This window comes from Anguilla rostrata, chromosome 19 (assembly GCF_018555375.3).
Source record: "Anguilla rostrata isolate EN2019 chromosome 19, ASM1855537v3, whole genome shotgun sequence".
NCBI classification, from domain to species: domain Eukaryota; kingdom Metazoa; phylum Chordata; class Actinopteri; order Anguilliformes; family Anguillidae; genus Anguilla; species Anguilla rostrata.
Window position 1 is genome coordinate 3,820,678 of NC_057951.1, and position 20,386 is coordinate 3,841,063.

General features: G+C 56.2%; 1 long non-coding RNA gene across 2 annotated transcripts in view; it reads right to left on the reverse strand.

Moving 5' to 3' along the window:
• The window catches only part of LOC135245580 (uncharacterized), a 76,131-nt gene that overhangs the window by 14,524 nt on the left and 41,221 nt on the right, over positions 1-20,386 (reverse strand). The window lies entirely within an intron of this gene.

Here is a 20,386-nt window from a genome sequence, read left to right on the forward strand (position 1 = left end):
AATGCAGATAAATCTCGGCGGGACGGGGCGACGGTAAGCGGGGGTACGGCCTGCGCCGGAGGTAATGAAATTCGCCGGTCGGGGGGGTGATTTATCGGCTTTGGTAGAGAGGCAGATGTTGGATGGGGGGGAGTGTACATGGCTCGCGTTCCGCAGCGGGGCATCCAGCTGCTGACGGGGCACGGGGCCAGACTCCGCCCTTCGGGGGGAGGGGGGGGGGGGCGGGGGGTATCCGAAACCCGGCGCCATTGCAGGGGGCCACAGAGAGAAGCACCCCTCCTGCGAAAGGGCTCTACCTGCGCCTCGATTTAGACCCTCCTCTTCCTGAAACCTACGTCTGCGCGTCGGAGCTAGTGGCCTCCCTGGGGGGGGGGGGGGGGGGGGGGACACGAGGGCGGAGGGAGCGGGCCGCGGGCGCTCGGTCAATTTCGGGCGGGGCGACCAGAGAGGGGCCCCGAACCGAACGCCCCTCGCCCCGGATCGAAACCCTACAGGCCCATCGAGCGAAGCCGGCATCCCAGTAATGAACCTGTATCAGCTTACTGCCCCCACGTCACCCTGGAGACAGAACTGAACGCTCTCCCGGCTGAACGCCGGTCCTGCTGAACACTCTCCCTGCTGAACGCTCTCCCTGCTGACCGCTCTCCCTGCTGGACGCTCTCCCTGCTGAACGCCAGCCCTGCTGAACACTCTCCCTGCTGGACGCTCTCCTTGCTGAACGCTCTCCCTGCTGAACGCTCTCCCTGCTGAACGCTTGCCCTGCTGAACGCTCTCCCTGCTGAACGCCAGCCCTGCTGAACACTCTCCCTGCTGGACGCTCTCCTTGCTGAACGCTCTCCCTGCTGAACGCTCTCCCTGCTGAACGCCTGCCCTGCTGAACGCCAGCCCTGCTGAACGCTCTCCCTGCTGAACGCTCTCCCTGCTGAACGCCAGCCCTGCTGAACGCCCTCCCTTCTGAACGCCGGTCCTGGCAGGCCACCACAGCGCGAGACGAAGAACCCGCACGCTCGTATATTTCATCATACATCATATTCATCGTCGCACTTGTTCCTGGTTATGGTTATTACACTTTGTTGTACGTCGCTCTGGATAAGAGCGTCTGCCAAATGCCTGTAATGTAATAATGTAATGTATAAGAACACACGCATTCAGACACAGCCCCCTGAAAGCCTCTCACTTCTTCACCAGAGCTGGAAAAATCCAGGTTCGGAAAGGAAAGTTACGCCCTCCCCAGTTATTCTGCTCCCAGTATCACCTGGATTTGCTAATTAGCACAGTCCCTCAGCCGGGAGGCAGAGCTAATTAAGAGGAATCAGCCGGCTGGAGTTCGCGGGCGGAAGGAGGAAACGCGCGGCGGCGCTTTCTAACCTCGGGGCTTTCCGCTGCCTCCTCTCCTCTCAACCTCTCCTCCCGTCTCTCTCTGTCTTCTCTGTTCTATCGTCTGAAGGAGCGCGCTCTGCCATCGCGGAGCGGGGGGGGGGAGGAGGGAGAGACGTGATGTTTCTGATCTGCGGAACGCGTGACATATCCGGGACGCGCTTGGTACAGGCGCCCCGGAGTCCCCTGGAGGGGCGGCCCCTTATTTTTCGAGGGCGCGCTAGCCTACGCGGCGGCAGTGGGCGAAGGCGGCTTTTCGGTCGGCGGGTGGGCGGGGGGGGCGGCTCCCCCCTTCGGGGTCCCCCGGCCCCCTCCTGCAACTAACTGGGAGCCGGACGGGGGGGGAGGGGGACGGGGGGGTGCTGAGGCGGTGTACATGGGACCCTGGTGACGGGCCATGACAACGATGAGAAAGAGGGAGAGAGAGAGAGAGACAGAATCAGAGAGAAACACCAAGGTAGGGACAGAGGGATGGAGAGAAAGGGAGGGGGGAAAGAGAGAGAGAGAGAGAGAAAGGGAGGGGGGAAAGAGAGACAGAGAGAGCGCTAAAGCAGCGAAGGAGAAGGAACAGAAATACCTCCCCTTCCTATGGGAAGCTCTAAAGATAGACAAGCAGCCGCTCGGAAGCAGAATGACGGAGCCAAACAGAACGAGAACGGTACAGGACAAAAACTAGCTGGGGTGAGGTTGGGTGGGGGGTGCGGTTGGGGGGAGGGTGAGGTTGGGGGGGGTGGGGGAAGTGACATGTGATCAGGTGAGTCCACGATCCCGGGGCCCAGGGGGGAGCTGGGTAAGCGGTGGCGAGGCTTTCGAACGGAGCCCAGGACCACGGAGGGGCGAGGGAACGACAGCGATGGGGCCCCTCCCATTTCGCGAAGGAGAGACCCCCCCCTCCCCCCCCGAATCGTTAAAAAAAAAAAAAAAAAACACGCTTCTGCTCGGCCGGAGCTGAAAACGTGCGGACCTGGCGACCCGCCTCGGGAGGACCCGTCAGTCCCAGGATGCATCTTAATGAGCAGCTGCTGCTCTCCGAGCAGGCCTCGCTCCTAACGACCGTCCCTGGCCTGGCGGCTCGCTCTCGCTCTCTCTCTCTCTCTCTCTCTCTCTCCCCCCCCCCTCGCTCTCTCTCTCTCTCTCCCCCCCTCTCTCTCTCTCTTTCACTCTCACTGTCCCAACATTAAAAAGTCTAATTTGGGTCCCAACATTAAAGTCTTTCTAATTAGTTTCCCGACGGTAAAAAGTTTTAAACCAGTGGTCTACGCTGTTGGGACGAATCCTAAAAGTGAACAACTGAACGAAATCGGCCTGAGCTCGGCGAAGGCGATCAGAGACGGAGGGGAATGAGAGTTAGCGCGTCTCCCAGGATGCCGTGCAGGGACGAGTGAAAGGCCTGTCGGGGTGGTTGAGGGCCCTGCGGTGATCGCTGACCGTCTAAATTAAGGTGCTGTCCCCTTTCACTCCATCCAAAAAGATCCTCTCAGGTCGTCCCGCTTGCCGGATGGCTTCCCTCTCTCTTTCTCTCCATCTCTCTCTCTCTCTATCGCTCTCTCCATCTCTTATTATCTCTCCCGCGCGCAACAGGGCCGGTTTCTTCGTCTCTCTCTCATTCTCTCTCTCCCTCCCACCTCACCCCTTTCACGTTATCTCTTTCTCCATCTCTCCGTCTCTATTTCCCCCTGTCTCTCCATCGCTTTCTCGCCCCCTCCGTCTCTCGCCCATTTCTTTTCCCGTCTCTCCCTCTCCGGTCGTCCGGTTCCAAACGTGGCCGCGGGGGGCGGAAGCCGGCTCCCAAAGCCGAGGTTAGGTAGGACGCCGCGGCCCAAATGGCAACCGCTTTTTGTTTAGTCCCCGAAGTTTTTTTCCCCCCCCCAACCCGTCAACAGCTACTTTAGTTCATTTATCGCCACTCGTTTCCCCTCCTTGAAACGAACACAAATTCTCTGGCGTCGGCGGCGTCGGATTTACAACTGTTGCGTCTACCAGGCAAGAACCCCCCCCCCGTCCCCCCCTCCCTCTCCTCTCCCCTCGCCCCCCCCCCCACTTGATAAATTATTCACCTCCTACGTTCGGGAGAGGAGGGCTAACTTCATATCAACACATTAAGCCGAGGGCTCTCTTATCCGATTCCAGCGCCCGTAAGTCGCGTCCGAACGCAATTACGCTCACGCTTCGCAGACGCTCGGGACGAAACCCGTTCCCCGAAGCCCGGCGAGGCCGAAACGCAGACGGGGGCTTCGGCGGAACGCAAAAAAAAGAAGGGATAAATGAAAAGAAGTACCGCTAGCTTTGGACGAAATTCGCTCGCTTTTACGAGCTGAAACTTTTTTTTCCGCGCCGCGCCGCCGAGCGTCTTCCACTTAGCGCCTCGGCGAGAGCCGATGAGTCATCGCTTAGCGCAGGGCGGCGGCGGGGCGTCCCCGTGTCGGCGTTGCCGTAGCGAGTCCTTAACGGCAGGCAGGCCCAATCAGACGAGAGGAAGGGGAAGAGGGCGATCTGACGAGGAAGAAGACCGTTTTCAAGGCAGGCCGTTTCCGCGGCTCCCGCCCTCGCTTGAGTAAGAGCGGCGAGCGCGCGGACGGACCGCTGCGATTGGACAGGACTGGAGGGAGGACAGAGAGGGAGGAGTTTGACTTGGGGAGCCGGCTAAGTGCACTGAATCTTTCATCCCACCAAGACGCCATTAGGCATTTACAGCACCGTAACTCCATCACGCGCGCACACATGACCCGCAGACTCGGGCGCGGCTGGTCGTTTTTCGGAGCGCGTCGGTGACCGGGCGTAACCTTTTCTTCGCCGCTCATTTTCCAGTGGGGCAGTTTAATCTCGCCAGCCCTCTCTCCGTCACCTGCCAGGACAGACGGCGCCGCCTTCCCCCTACCGTGAGAATGGAGAGGTTCTCACCCCCGGCTGCCATGTGTCGCAGTTAAGGGAGAGGGGAAAAACTTTCCTGCAAATGAGCGTCTGGGCCTGGTATCACCCCCCCCCCCCCCCCACCTCACGCACCCCCCCCCTTCCCTGGTTGCTAAGGGAGTTCCTGAGATGGAAGACACAGGAACTGGTGGGTTAACTCAGCCGCGCCTCTTAACGAATCTTCGGAAGATACGTCAAACGCGATCGTTTGAGCCTTCTGCAGTAGGGAGGCGGAGCCTGAGCGTGAGGAGGCGGAGCCTCAGTGTGGGGAGGCGGAGCCTCAGTGTGAGGGGCGGAGCCTCAATGTGGGGAGGCGAAGCCTCACTGTGAGGGGCGGAGCCTCAGTGTGGGGAGGCGGGGCCTCAGTGTGGGGAGGCGGGGCCTCAGTGTGGGGATGCGGGGCCTCAGTGTGGGGATACAGAGCCTCAGTGTGGGGATACAGGAGCCTCAGTGTGAGGAAGCGGAGCCTCAGTGTGAGGGGCGGAGGCTCAGCGTGAGGGGGCGGAGCCTCAGTGTGGGGATACAGAGCCTCAGTGTGGGGATACAGAGCCTCAGTGTGGGGAGGTGGAGCCTCAGTGTGGGGACACAGAGCCTCAGTGTGGGGAGGTGGAGCCTCAGTGTGGGGAACAGAGCCTCAGTGTGGGGATACAGAGCCTCAGTGTGGGGATACGAGCCTCAGTGTGGGGATACAGAGCCTCAGTGTGGGATACAGAGCCTCAGTGTGGGGATACAGAGCCTCAGTGTGGGGATACAGAGCCTCAGTGTGGGGATACAGAGCCTCAGTGTGGGGATACAGAGCCTCAGTGTGGGGATACAGAGCCTCAGTGTGGGGATACAGAGCCTCAGTGTGGGGATACAGAGCCTCAGTGTGGGGATACAGAGCCTCAGTGTGAGGATACAGAGCCTCAGTGTGGGGATACAGAGCCTCAGTGTGGGGACACAGAGCCTCAGTGTGGGGATACAGAGCCTCAGTGTGGGGATACAGAGCCTCAGTGTGGGGACACAGAGCCTCAGTGTGGGGATACAGAGCCTCAGTGTGGGGACACAGAGCCTCAGTGTGGGGATACAGAGCCTCAGTGTGGGGACACAGAGCCTCAGTGTGGGGATACAGAGCCTCAGTGTGGGGACGCAGAGCCTCAGTGTGGGGATACAGAGCCTCAGTGTGGGGACGCAGAGCCTCAGTGTGGGGACGCAGAGCCTCAGTGTGAGGATACAGAGCCTCAGTGTGGGGAGGCAGAGCCTCAGTGTGGGGAGGCAGAGCCTCAGTGTGCGGATACAGAGCCTCAGTGTGGGGATACAGAGCCTCAGTGTGGGGATACAGAGCCTCAGTGTGAGGATACAGAGCCTCAGTGTGGGGATACAGAGCCTCAGTGTGGGGATACAGAGCCTCAGTGTGGGGAGGTGGAGCCTCAGTGTGGGGATATGGAGCTGAGAGTGCAGGGCAGTCTGATGCGTTTGTGAGGGCACTGAGGGCTCGCATTATAAAAGCCTCCCGCCGGGCCGTGAGCGATGCCGTGTGACAGGAAGTCCTCAGCCTGTCGCCCCGATGACAGGGGCCTCCCGGTCTCGCTCGCGTCCCGGCCTGACATGCCCTGTGCTTCTGTGTGTGTGTGTGTGTATGTGTGTGTCCCTCACTTCTGTGTGTGAGTGTGTCCCACTTCTGTGTGTGTGTGTGTCCCTCACTTCTGTGTGTGTGTGTGTGTGTGTGTGTCCCTCACTTCTGTGTGTGTGTGTGTCCCTCACTTCTGTGTGTGTGTGTGTGTGTGTGTGTGTCCCTCACTTCTGTGTGTGTGTGTGTGTGTCCCACTTCTGCGTGTCTGAGTGTGTGTGTGTGTGTGTGTGTGTGTGTCCCACTTCTGTGTGTGTGTGTGTCCTTTACTTCTGTGTGTGTGTGTGTGTCCCACTTCTGTGTGTGTGTGTGTCCCTCACTTCTGTGTGTGTGTGTGTGTGTGTCCCTCACTTCTGTGTGTGTGTGTGTGTGTGTCCCACTTCTGTGTGTGTGTGTGTCCCTCACTTCTGTGTGTGTGTGTGTCCTTTACTTCTGTGTGTGTGTGTGTGTCCTTCACTTCTGTGTGTGTGTGTGTGTGTATGTGTCCCTCACTTCTGTGTGTGTGTGTGTCCTTCACTTCTGTGTGTGTGTGTGTATGTGTCCCTCACTTCTGTGTGTGTGTCCTTTACTTCTGTGTGTGTGTGTGTCCCTCACTTCTGTGTGTGTGCGTGTCCCACTTCTGCGTGTCTGAGTGTGTGTGTGTGTGTGTGCGTGCGTGAGTGTAATATAATAACCCTTTCTCCCACTCTGGATACAGGCTCAGAGTCAGGATGGCACACTCACTTCCTGTTCCTCTGCCAAACAGTCTCTCCATCCACACCGTGGGCCGGGAACGCAAAACTAAAACACAGACCTCAGACAATATACCGAGGCTTTCTGAGAGTACGCACACCTGCAAATATGCCAAGCGTGACAACTGTACATATCCAAATTATTAACAAAATTATATAAGGTTTCCTGTTGAGATATTTACAGCATAAAAAACTTTATTTAAATGACTTTAGAATTCAAACTATGAATGCTATGAAATGTAACTACGCGTGAAGACAAGCCAACGGCATTGTTTTGATTCTACTGTGTAGCTAGTTAATGACAGTCACGTAGTTAACAGAGTAGCTAGTTAATGACAGTCACATAGTTAACAGAGTAGCTAGTTAATGGCAGTTATGTAGTTAACAGAGTAGCTAGTTAATGACAGTCACATAGTTAACAGAGTAGCTAGTTAATGACAGTCACGTGGTTAACAGAGTAGCTAGTTAATGGCAGTTATGCAGATAATATCCTGCAGTACTGGGAAGTCGCAACACGAGAATAATCTGTGCCAAATTCTGCCATCACAGACGATCTCCTCGTGAATGTTATTTACGTAACGAGCACACGAGGCCAGAAACGAACTCCCCCCTTCTGCATTTTTTTTGCACCCGGCCGTAAAGTGTTAAAAAGGAAAGGGGGGAAAAAAAAAAAAAAGCCTGACATCTTTTGTCAATAACGCGCGCATGGGAGGTTTAACGACTCAAGCGCTCGGTAATTAAAACAATCGGGCAATTAACCCGCTGTCTTCGGCGATGAGGATGAACGAGATCCGGCGATCGGGCCAATTTGCCCGACGGGCCATTAGCGGTGAACTTGAACGCCCCCCCCCCCCCCCACCCCCCCGTCACCCCCCCGCCGGGCTGATTCACGGCGTTTACAGACGCCGTGCGAAAACTCCGCAGCCAGGTCCCCGGGAGTAGCAGGACATCTTCTTTTTTTAAAAGAGTGTTCCTCGTCTCTTGTCAGGAAACGCGCTTTTGACTAAAGGCTTTTTTCCGCCGTTCGGGTTTGTCCTCAAACGCCCCAGACGAGGACGCCGCGCTGTCGTCGCCCCCCTCCACCCTCCCCCCTCCCTTCCCTCTCCCCTCCCCTGGCGGTACGGGAGCAGAGGCGTGCCCAGACTTTCCGGAACATTCCGTGCGTTTCTCCGGGCTGATGAAAGAGACAGCGGAGCGCGAGGGGCTCTCCCGGGCGGCGCCAGTTAGCGTTTCGTTTCCGAACCGCGCGTGTTTCCTCGCGCGCTCGACCGCGCCTCGTCCGCGGCGCCCTCGCCGTCCCCGCCTCTCAAACGTCGCTTACCGACGCGTCAGAACTGGCGAGGTGAAGCGGCGTCATGGAAACGGACCTCAAGCGCGGTACTTTGAGTCAGTCTCGGGCGTGTCAATTATCTTCGGCAACGAACGCAAAACACGGCGACGTCTGGGTGGGGGGGGTGAAGGAAATCAGGGAAATAGTTTTTGAAAAAAACAGCAGGTCTTAGCCTTAGTCTATGACCCCCCCCCCCCGACCTTCACAAAATCAGCTGACCGAACAGAACTGTAACCCTGTCCAACCGGGTACACCAAACTCACTTTTTATTTTTCCCCACCCCTCCTCCTGCTACAACGCAGTTCTTGAGAACGCCGGCGTATTTCCTAATGTTCTTTCGGCTCTGCGTTCGTCCCGCGAATTCGAAACGGTCCGTTCGCTGGCGGAGACCGAAGGAGAGCGGCGGCCGTCTGCCGGACGGACGGACGGACAGACGGACTCCGCTGGACTAGACACGCCCGGGCAAGTCGCCGTGGCGTCGAAGCCAGGCCAAGCAGGACATTACTCAGCCGACGGCCCCCGTCTGCGAAACAGTAAACAGGCCGCCTGTCGGAACGTCGCACAGAAGCGTTCGTGTCACCCTAACGCGGCTATTGAACGAGACTAATAGCGGCGCCGCTATCTGCGTGCCACAATCGTCTTTCAGAAGCAATAATCCCCGAACGCGGACTGCATTATGCATCGCTCTTCGCAGCGGGAGGCTCTGCGCTTTGGCAAGCAACCCGAACGCCGTCGCTAACATTTAAATAATTATTACCTCAGATAAATTATTGACCGTTTCCACGATTTATTTATTTTCCCCCCTGAAAGCAGCGCGCGATTTGAAAAATGTATCTAAGCAAGAGTGCGTTCCTGAAGCGTTTTTTAATGGTTTGAAAGTGTGTGTGTGTGTGTGTGTGTGTGTGTGTGTGTGTGCGGGTTATAAATAATAAAATTGAACCAGCGGGGGGAGAGCGCTAAGAGCAGCGCTGTCAGAGTAAAGAGAATTTATTCATCCTCTGCTCTGCCCAGCGCATCAGCCCCCAAACACCAACACACACCTGAGCTCCAGTGCCATTATTCTCATTTAACCTGACCGGCATTCGCGCACACCAGCACACACACGCACACACACACACACACACCAGCGCATACACACACACACACACACACACACACACACGCACACACACACCAGCGCACACACACACACACACACACACACACACACCAGCGCGCACACACACACACACACACACACACACCAGCGCGCGCGCACACACACACACACACACACACACCAGCGCATACACACACACACACACCAGTGTGCACGCACACACACACACACACACACACACAGCCTGTGTGTACACATGTCCAAACGCGCACGTGTTTGTTGATGCGTACGTGCGTTCAGGCGGAAGCTTCCGGGGCCTCTGCCCCCCCTCCCCCTCTTCGATTGCAACTGTCCTCATCCAGCCCGCCCCGCATAGGCATTAACGAGCTGGAAAGCGCAGACTCAGCACCGGCGCGCTGGAGACCGCACACACACACACAGGGGGCCGGCAGACAACAGAACCAGCGCATCGCGGCGTGAAGGAAAAACCGCCGCACCCCTTCACGAGCGCCGGGGACCGGGGCCCCTCCTCCTCCTCCTCCTCCTCCTCCTCCCCACACAGAACGCGTGCGGGTACGCGGGATTTCCACACAGCTGCTTACGCCGCGATAGCGACGGCTCTGCCTTCGATACACACAGGGAGGGAGAGGGGGGGGCGGCGGTTTCATCTTCAGGCTATTCGTTGGTCGGTTGATTTTTTGCTCGGTTAACCACCGCGCTAGCAGAGCACGCGAGCAGTCCGCTGGCAAACCGCTCCTAAGTTTCACCTCAGCTGTCCGTGACAGTGTTCTCTCTGTCTCTCCCCCGTCTTGTACGAGAGTGTAAACAATAAGCTCGATGGAGAAAAATCTATCCAATCATTACGAACAACACCTCGGAGGGGCGGGGAAAGGCATAAATTACTCCGTTAACTACCGCGTTAGCTTTCTGCACAGGCCGCAAAGCCCCGTCTTCTTCTTCAGGATCGTTTAAAGTGTGGGGAAAAATGCAAGGGTCAGCGAAACGGAGCTTTGGGTCGTTGGTATTCACAGCGAGCGGTTGGAGGGGGGTGGGGGGGGAAGAAAAGAGAGGACGGGACAGATTTAAGGGGGGGGGGGGGGGTCACTGACCTGAGGAGAGCACTCCCTGCCAAAAAGAACGCTGTCGGTTCAGTGCGTCCCCTGGCAGAGCGTCAGGATCCTCCGGGGGGGGGGGGGGGGGGGGGGTTGGAGCATTTAATTGATCAATTAAAGCGGCTAATCGCGCTGCCTCATCTAGTGCCTCGGGGTCTTAAATTTTCGGGCAGAAGCAAAAAAAAAAAAAAAAAAAAAAAAGAGACGAGTCTGGGATCAGAGACCCCCCCACCCCCACATCCCCCCCCCCTCCTCCTCCTCCTCCTCCTCCCCATGGCCGGCGGCTCCAGCCGTTCGCGCGCAAACCCCAGGAGGAAACGTCGGGGTCGACGGGATGCCTCGGCCCACATCCCGAGCCTGTCTGTCTGTCTGTTTCGGGGAAAGTCTGGAGCCGCTCACAGGCCCCCGGAGTTCAGCCTCGGTCGCGCGCCCCCCCCTGTTAAAAAGCCTCTTTACGCGGGGAGAGAGGAAAGCCGGCACAGTACATTACCTGGCTTTGCTTACACCTCCTCGCGGTCTGGACCGGTTAAGCGGACGACGCACAGAACCTCACTCACCGACTGCCATGGAAGCTAATGGTGTACCGCCACACTTCAGCCCTGATTTAGCTCCCCTTCTCATCTTAGCTCCTTTCAGCCCCCCGCTCTTACCCACCCGCCCCCGCCGCCGCCCGCCGCCGTGTTTTTTTTAAAAAAGCTCGGCGCACGCCGCGGGTTTAGGCTTCGACCGAAGCGGCGCGTCGCGTTGTTGCTCTGGATACCGCGGAGCCTGCCTTCCGAGATGTACCCCGTTAAAGACCGCGGAAGCTTTTCGAAAACGTCGCCCCCTGCGGGCGCCCGCGACGAGGCAGGGGGGGGAAAAGTCGACAGCCGGACCTGCGACCGACGACCCGCCGCGAACGAAAGCTGTACAAACCAGACGAAAGCTGACGAAAGCGGTACAAACCAGACGAAAGCTAACGAAAGCTGTACAAACCAGACGAAAGCTGTACAAACCAGACGAAAGCTAACGAAAACGGCACGCACAAAAGCACCCGGTGCGTTCAAGCGCAGCGGCTAGCGCCTTAACTAGCCTCCGGTTTCAAAGAACTGTATCCTTAACCACGTTTATTTATTTATTTATTTATTTCGAGTGCAACGGCTAGCGCCTTGACTAGCCTCCGGTTTCAAAAGACTGTATCCTTAACAACGTTTATTTATTTATTTCTTTCGAGTGCAACGGCTAGTGCCTTAACTAGCCTCCGGTTTCAAAGAACTGTATCCTTAACAACGTTTATTTATTTATTTCTTTCGAGTGCAACGGCTAGTGCCTTAACTAGCCTCCGGTTTCAAAGACTGTATCCTTAACCACGTTTATTTATTTATTTCTTTCTTTCTCTCTCGTCTGCATTCATCGCTACGCTTCAGTCTGCGTAAAAGGCCCCTTTAATCTATTGTAGACTTGTAAAAAAAGAAGACCGAACAAATGGTGAGGGTGTTTACGTGGCCTCGATGAAACGAGTGAAAATATTAGTTTCTCGGGTCCCGGAGCTACTCAGCTCGACGTCGAAGGCGAACAAAGAGCTCCCCTGTGGCCCGATGAGACGGGCGATGGCGAGAATTCTAAAAACGGAACCTTTTTTTTTCGGCGTCTCAGCTGTTCCATTCACGTAAGAAAGAGCCGTCCTTGTGCACTGAGCACATGCACAGAACAGAAAAGCTTGTTTATAGTCCAGGTCGGTCACTCCGTGATTGGCCGTTTCGAGAATCGGCACGGCCAATCGCTCCGTGTCACCCTTCAACCCCCCCCCCCCCCCCCGCCCCCCCGATTCTGTAGCCGTTTGGGTCATTGTGTGTATCACCAGGGAGGGGTTCCAAAAGTATCTGGACACCCCTTGGTCTAAGTGCTGTGTTTAGTGGTTTGGGCCCCTAAGTTCCAGTGAAGGCAAGTCTTAATTCTACAGCATACGATCACACTCTAGACGATTTTGTGCTTCCCCGACAGTTTGGGGAAGGCCCTTTCCTGTTTCAGCACGACAATGCCCCCGGGCACACAGCAAGATCCATATAAAAATGATTTTGTCGAGAATGGTGTGGAAGAGCTCGTCTGGCCTGCAAAGAGCCCTGACCTCAACCACATCCAACACCTTTGGGATCAATTTGAAAACCAACTGTGAGCCAGACCTAATCGTCCAATCAGTGCCCGACCTCACTAATGTTCTGCTGGCTGAATGGAAGCAGATCCCTGCTGCAATGCTCCAGCATCTAGTACAAAGCCTTCCCAGGAGAGTGGAGGTTGTTATAGCAGCAGAAACTCCATATTAATGCTCATAATTTTGGATGGGATGTCAGGTGCCCACACACTTATGGCCATGTAGCGTACCTGCATGCTGCGATCGCACGTTCACTCTCTCACACCAGGGATCGAACGAAAACCCGTCGCCTCTCGCGTTTCCGACGGAGGCGTCGACCGCGCGGGGGAAAATGTCCCGGACAGCGGAACGACGGGAAATCCGCAATCCCAACGCGGCCGCCCGGGGGACGCGTCGTCGTCGCGGAAACGCCAATCGAACGCCCGCCTCCCGCCAAACCGACGCCCCCCCCCCCCCCCCCCCCCCTTAATGGAAAGCCACTAACGAGATTCCCCGGCTGAAGCGCCCAATCAATTCGCCGCGTTTTTTTATTTATTTTTTTTTTTTTTAATTCGGCACGGCGAGCGCATTTTAATTAAACAACAGATACGCTTTTTTTTTTTCGAGAGGAGCAATTTCATTTACGCTACCACTCGAGAAACTGTTTTTTTTTTTTGCAGAGAGCGCGCGTAGCCGGAATGCTAAATTAACACGCCTTTTTTTTTTTCGGGCGCGGGGACAAATGCGGTTCGCTTAATTTTTTAAGGCGCTTTTTTTTCTTTTTTAAACGCGACAAACGGGGGGGGGCTTTTTTTTTAGCGTCGCTCGAGGAGCAGAATTGGGGCGCGTGAATTCTCCCGAGCAGAGTGCCTGTACGGAATGCACGGAAGCTGGGCTGGGCGGGGAGGGGCGGGGCGGGGCGGGGCGGGGCGGAGCTGGGCTGGGCGGGGCTGGGCGGGGCTGGGCTGGACTGGGCGGGGCGGGGCGTCGCAGTACTACAACGTGCAGTCTGGTAACCTGAAGGTCACAGGTTCAATTCCCGAACACAACACCGCCGTTGTGCCCTTGAGCAAGGCACTTAACCAGCATCGCTTCAGCGTACACCCAGCTGTGTAAACGGACGCTACGTAAAATGCTAAACTTGCGTAAGTTGCTAAGGATGTGATTGTCAATGTAATGCAATATAAAAACCCCTTCAGGAACTGTGAGCGCAGAAAGAGCCGAGGCTTGTTCTGTGCGTTTAACTCTATTCTCCAGCTCGCCGGGGGGAGGGGGGGGGGGACGCACGCCGCGCGGCGTTCGGATGAAAGGGAAGTCAAAAAGCGGCGTTCTCCGACTTCCTGCCGGCAACAAAAACCGCCATTCGGTTCGAGAGCTTTTTAAACATACAAAAAGAAAAAAACAAACAAACCTGGCTTTGCAGATAAAGGGACGAGAAAAAAATAAATAAGAATACCCGCAATCGACGCGGCCCCGTTCTCTTTTTTTGAAAAGGCGAAGGTTTTCCGATTCGTCGAGAGGCTTTTCGATAAAGAAGACTCCAAGGGGAAAGGACGCCCGGTCGTTAGCGCTCGGCCTCGGTCGCCCCCGTTATCCGGCTGCTTGAACGCACGTTAGGGGCGTGGGGGGGGAGAGGCGACCTTGAAGCCGCGCCTCCTCAAAAGCAAAAAAAAAAAACAAGATGGGACGGAGTGTAGCACAGCGGGTAAGGAACTGGGCTTGTATCCGAAAGGTCGCCGGTTCGATTCCCGGGTAAGGACACTGCCGTCGTACCCTTGAGCAAGGTACTTAACCTGCATTGCTTCAGTATATATCCAGCTGTATAAATGGATACAATGTTAAAATGCTATGTAAAAAGTTGTGTAAGTCGCTCTGGATAAGAGCGTCTGCTAAATGCCTGTAATGTAATGTAATGTAATGGGAGGAAGAACGGCCGGAGGACAGATGGCGCGAGAAGGACGGCCAACGCCTCGATACGAGCGCGAGAGCGCCTCCCGGGAGCGCGCGGTTCAGCGTTCGAAGGCGCGATTATGGGTAGGAGCCCCGCCCCCCCACCGCCAGTCGTCACGTGACAATGCTGGACACGGCGAGCCGAATGCAGCAACGGGGCTAATCCTCTTTGCAGCCTCGCACGATCTGCAGACAAAGGAACCAACAACCACCCCCCCACCACACACCCCCCTCCTCCACGCCGGCTTCCATTATGGCCTCCGACTGTGATAGAATAACAGGTCTAATGGGGGGGGCGGAGGAGGATTACCCTTAATCCAGCGCCTCCTTAACTTACTGGCCCCGGTGCTGTGGCAGAGGGAGGAGTCTGAGACATCAGGGGTCAAAGGTCAAAGGTTTTTTTTTTTGTTGGTGCTACTAGGATCTGGGCGCAGAGAGGATTTATCACAGAGGGACGATTTGGCCGCGGGTGGCCTGGTTTCGGTGGGATACTGTCGCACCCCCCCCCCCCCCCATTCCCTCCCCCCCGCTTTTCCAAAAACAGCCGAGACCCTCTCTTCACCTCCGCCCTACGCACCGGAGAACTCCCCGCCGCGCCGGGTTCGAGCCTCGCGCCCCTTCCGGCCGGACCGCCGCCGACACGCCGGCACGATGACATTTCACTCCCAGTGACGGTTATGATCGATGGCGGCGGCCGTTACGCTGAGAGACGATTCGCCGCAGATCGCCCCCGTCGCGCAGATCGCGGCGTCGGCGAAAACCGAAGAAAACGATGAGCGAAGACGCGTCAGGCGCCAAATGAATCACGCTCGCGAGCAAAGCGATCGCCGCGGGACGCCGGGGCCGGCCCGACGCCGACCGCCCACCGCCCTGCCACGGGCTGCCAGTCGCGGGGCTCGTTCGACCGGCTGGAAATGGTTTCTGGCCTCCCCGACGAAACGCGACGATTTCGTTCGCTTAGGGTTCTCAGAGGGCGGGGCGGGGGAGTGTGAGTGTGAGTGTGTGTGTGTGTGTGTATGTGAGTGTGTGTGAGTGTGTGTTTGTGAGTGTGTGTGTGTGTGTGTGTGTGTGTGTGTATGTGAGTGTGGTGTGTGTGTATGTGTGTGTGTGTGTGTGTGTGTGTGTGTGTGTGTGTGTGTGTGTGTGATGTGTGAGTGTGTGTGTAGTGAGTGTTGTGTGTGTGTGTGAGTGTGTTGTGGTGTGTGTGAGTGTGAGTGTGTGTGGTGTGTGTGTGTGTGTGTGTGTTGTGAGTGTGTGTGGTGTGTGTGTGTGTGTGTGTGTGTGTGTGTGTGTGTGGTGTGTGTGTGTGTGTGTGTGGTGTGTGTGTTGTGTGTGTGTGTGTGGTGTGTGTGGTGTGTGTGTGTGTGTGTGTGTGAGTGTGTGTGTGTGTGTGAGTGTGTGTGGTCGTGTGTGGTGTGTGTGTGTGAGTGTTTGTGTGTGTGTGTGTGTGTATGGTGGGGAGGATGGTGTCTGGCCCATTTCTAACGCTCACTCTATAGAGGAGGGGGAACTAAAACACACTCTCTCACAGGCCCTGGTGTGGAATACGGCTTAAGCCAGAGCTGCTCAGCCCTGTTCCTGGAGATCTACCATCCCGAAGGTTTTCATTTCAACCCTGACAAAGCCACACCTCATTCAGCAGCTAGAGATCTCACTGAGCTGCTAAAAGCTGTAGAATCAGGGGTGCCAATTTAGGGTGTGCCATTGTAACAGCGCCCTTTCGTGAGTGTCAGAGCAAAGCTGAGGTCCTGCCGCTATTTTTTTCATTGGTTAAAGCGACAGCAGGCCGCATTTTTCTGGGCCACTGCCACCCAACGGTGGTCAATCGCAAATGTCTGGAATTTCACGCAACGTCATCAAGCGGCGACTCACGCGCAGAAAGAAGCGACGAGCAGAATGAACAAACGAACGAACGCACGCGACAGCTTGTTCCGGCCACCGGGGTCCGCACTCTGCCCCGATGCCCCCAGCGGGCTCATCGCCACGGGCAACTCCGGGGAAAACCCGCATTTCTTTCTGTTTTTTTTTTTCTTTCCCCCGCAACTGGGAATATCCATCTCGCCGCCAATCTTCTCAGGCCAGCTGACAATTCGTTCTCTTTTTTTTTCCCAGCATCCTCCGCCCATCCTAACAAGCCGCCCGTACGCGGCCGTCTTACATCACACCCCCACCCCCCACCGTCCCCCCCCCCCCCGACCCTTCCGGTGCAGCTGGAGCGAGATTCGCCTCCTGTCTCCACTGAGGTGTGTGTGTGTGTGTGTTAGTCTTTGTGCTTCCACGCAGGGGGGCTGGTAGAGGTTGCAGTGTCAGTGGGAGGGGGGGGGAGGTTGTCTATTGGTGGGTGGCCTGAAAAAGACCAATCGAAGGGGGGGTGAGGAGGGGGGTGGCAGGCGGGTGGGGGTGGGGGGTTGTTCGGCTCAGCTTCGGACATCTTTATCGCAGCAATTCGACCTCTCGGGCCCCCCGGCACGGCAGTCTCAATGACACATGACAAATGTCAGGCGGCTGGCATCGGAAAAGGAGAACAACCGTTCGGCTCACCCTCTGAAGAGTAGTAGGTTCTTTTTATTTTTATTTTTGGAATGTTTCAAAATTGTAAGTCAGTGTTCTAGAACTCCATCGCCGTTAATTACCAGTAGCAGTGATTGTGACATCAGCGTTAGGACGTTCGGTCGAGAACGTTCCGGTCGCACGTCCGCGATCTCTCACACGCCATAAAGGGTCGGGAAAAAAAAAAAAAAAGGTAATAGCGAAACAAAGAAAGCGGCGGCTGAGCCCCGGCAAGCGGGTCGATACTGAGGCACCGCGCCTCGTCATAAACAGTGTGTGTGTGTGTGTGGGGGGGGGAGGAGGGGGGGCACCATTACGGAATACAAAGAGGAGGTGGTTGGTGAGTGTGAATCTGAATGACTCAGGAGTATGGGGGGGGGGGGAGCATTCATAGAATTGTTCCCAGGAAGATCAGAACGCTGGGGGGGGGGGGTGGGGGGGGGTGGGGGGGGGATGACGAACCTCTCTCTGAAATTCCGGCAGGTCTCTGGGTATACTTAGCCCCTTGACATTTCCAGGGGAAAACAGGTTCGATAACAAGCGTCCCCCTCACGCCGTTGCCGCGGCGATGGGGGGCCTTTGTGTGTGGTCGCCGTGCGCGCGTGGGTGGGTGGGGGTGTCGGGGGGGGGTGTTACGAAAACAAGCTCGGGGTCGGTTTACGACGCCTCCTGTAAAAAACGGACCAACAAATAAACTAACAGAAGCCCTCGCCAGGAAGACCGCTCGCGAAAAACATCTTCGCCGTTGCGAGAGGAACAAAAAAACACCTCCCCTCCCAACCGGCAAAGACTCTATTAATCTGCCAGAACAGCACGAGCGTGTATTTCTTCCCCCCCCCCCCATTCACGGTCCACACGTGCAACCCGCAGACGCAGGTCTGCCTCTTTTTTCAAAATGAAATTATATGCATTAAAAAAATTGCCGGCTTCATAATCCGGTTACATTACATTACAGGCATTTAGCAGACGCTCTTATCCAGAGCGACTTACACAACTTTTACACAGCATTTTACATTGTATCCATTTATACAGCTGGATATATACTGGAGCAATGCAGGTTAAGTACCTTGCTCAAGGGTACAACGGCAGTGTCCTTACCCAGGAATCGAACCTGCGACCTTTCGGTTACAAGCCCAGTTCCTTACCCACTGTGCTACACTCCGACGCGACGCGGTAATGCGCGCGTCGAGGAAGCGCAAAGCGTGCCGACGTCCGACCGGCGCTTCCTGAAGTCGATATCGCCGCACCTCTGGAGAGACTTTAGATTTCCTCAGGAAACACGAGAGCAAAACCCTTACCGACGCGATATCTGCTGCAATACACTGTAAAAATATATTGCGACTATATGGGCCGTCTGGGGAAATATAACACGCGCGTACGGGGGTGCGTAGTCGCACGCGGAGGGCGCGAGCGACGTTTTTAAAATCCGCCCGTGCGTTCGCGGCGGCGGCGCGTTAACGTTTCGTTCCGGAATGTTCTACGGTACGCTCTGTTTGCGTGAGAGAGAAGTACCGTGATGTTTTTTTTTTTTTTTCCGCTCCTTGCAATTACCTGCGGGTGTTCCGCACCCCCCCCACCCGTGATTCCACATCGCCGTAGTAACGGGATTGGTTCCCGACCGCACGCGCTCGTTTGCGACGCGCTAGACCGCGCGCGGGGAGAGCTAGGCTAGCCTACGCGACGTTCGGGCGAATTCGGAGTCGGTGGTACAGTACGTAACATTGCAGGCGTTTAGCAGACGCTCTAATCCAGAGCGACTCGCGCAGCGCTATACATAGCATTTGCATCGCATCCATTTATACTGCTGGATATAACACTGGAGCAATGCAGGTTAAGTACCTTGCTCAAGGGCACAATGAGAGAGACAGAGAGAGAGTGAGAGAGAGAGTGAGAGGGAGAGAGAGAGAGACAGAGAGAGAGAGAGAGAGGGAGAGGGAGAGAGGGAGAGACAGAGAGACAGAGAGAGAGAGAGAGAGAGGGAGAGAGAGAGACAGAGAGAGAGACACAGAGAGAGAGAGAGAGAGAGAGAGAGAGACTAGTCTAGCGTTCATTGTTGTATGCTGTAACCACTGCTTTGGCAACACAAGTGCCTATATTTGTCATGCCAATAAAGCATTTTGAAATTGAAATTGAACTGAGAGACGGAGAGAGCGAGAGGGAGAGAGAGACAGAGAGGGAGAGGGAGAGAGAGAGAGAGACAGAGAGAGGGAGAGCTGGAACGCTCGCAGTCTAACACAAACCCGGCTGTTTATGCCACCGGGAAAAAAAGAGAGGGAAAAAAACCACCCAAAAATGGCACCCTCAGGAGAGGGACAAGGACGGTAAGCCAGAAAAAAAGGGCTCAGGCAAACAGGCAGAAGCTGAGAATTGGCCCGCGCTCATTATGCACATGAAATTAAAACAAAAAAATTAAAAAACAAAAAGCAAAAATAGTCAGGTCTGGCCCCTTCACAGCGCGTTATTTCAATCAATAATGCATCGTCTCCTCTGCCAGCATTCAGCCAATCAATACACGATCAGGCCCAGGGGCGCGAGGGCCACGCGGGCAAGGGAGTCTGGGATAGATAAATCTGCTGGAGCGCCTGGACGATTCTGCCAGGGCTACTGCACTCCTGGGAGTACGGCCTTCTGGGAAGTGTAGTTCAGGATTCTGCTACAGGTGGTAGGATTTCAGTTGCCCGTTGGACCGTGCTCCCCCGGCCCCCCTCCCCCACCACCACTACCCACAAACCCCTGCTCCTCCTCACTGCGGTCCACACCAGATCACACACCTGTGGCCTACAGGTTGAACGGACCAGGTACGGTCTCTGTCTGCCTGTCTCTGCCTGTCTGTCCTTCATGTGTCTCTATCTCCTGTTAGAGTGATCCAACATCTGACATGAGATGTGTGCACACACACAAAGCACAACACACCACACCACACGCACACACAAAGACACAACACACTCACACTCCACACACACCACAAACACAAACACTCACACACGCACACACTCACACTCACAACACACTCACCACACACACACACCACTCACTCACTCACTCACTCACTCACTCACTCACTCACTCACTCACTCACTCACACTCACCACTCACTCACTCACTCACTCACTCACTCACTCACTCACTCACTCACTCACTCACACTCTCACTCACACTCACACAGTAATGAAGATGCTGAAATAGCGGGGGGCCCGGGCTCTGTCTCTGTCACCGTGCCCCTGACCATACGGAGCGGGGTGGGGGTTTGGGGGTGGCAGCGGCGGATCGCTTGCACCGGGGGCCTGACACCCCAGCCACGCTTTGATCTGCGCAGCGCCGCGCTATCCGCCTAATTTTAGCCCCCCCCCCCCGTCAGCGTCACCCCCGCTTTGAAGTCAGCGGGCCCCCGAGGAGGGTACCAACCCCCGGCCCCCCGCACGGACCGGACGGATCACCCACACCGGGGGGGGTGGGGACGGGGGGGATAAACGCCGGCGGCTCGGCTGTCGGACGCCCTTTCGTTTCGAGACCGCGCGGGACGGGTGCGCGTCTCGCCCTTCAGCGGCTCCTCATCGCCCCCCGACTTTCATCTTTGACTTTTGAGGTTTTCCCCCGTCTCTGCTCAA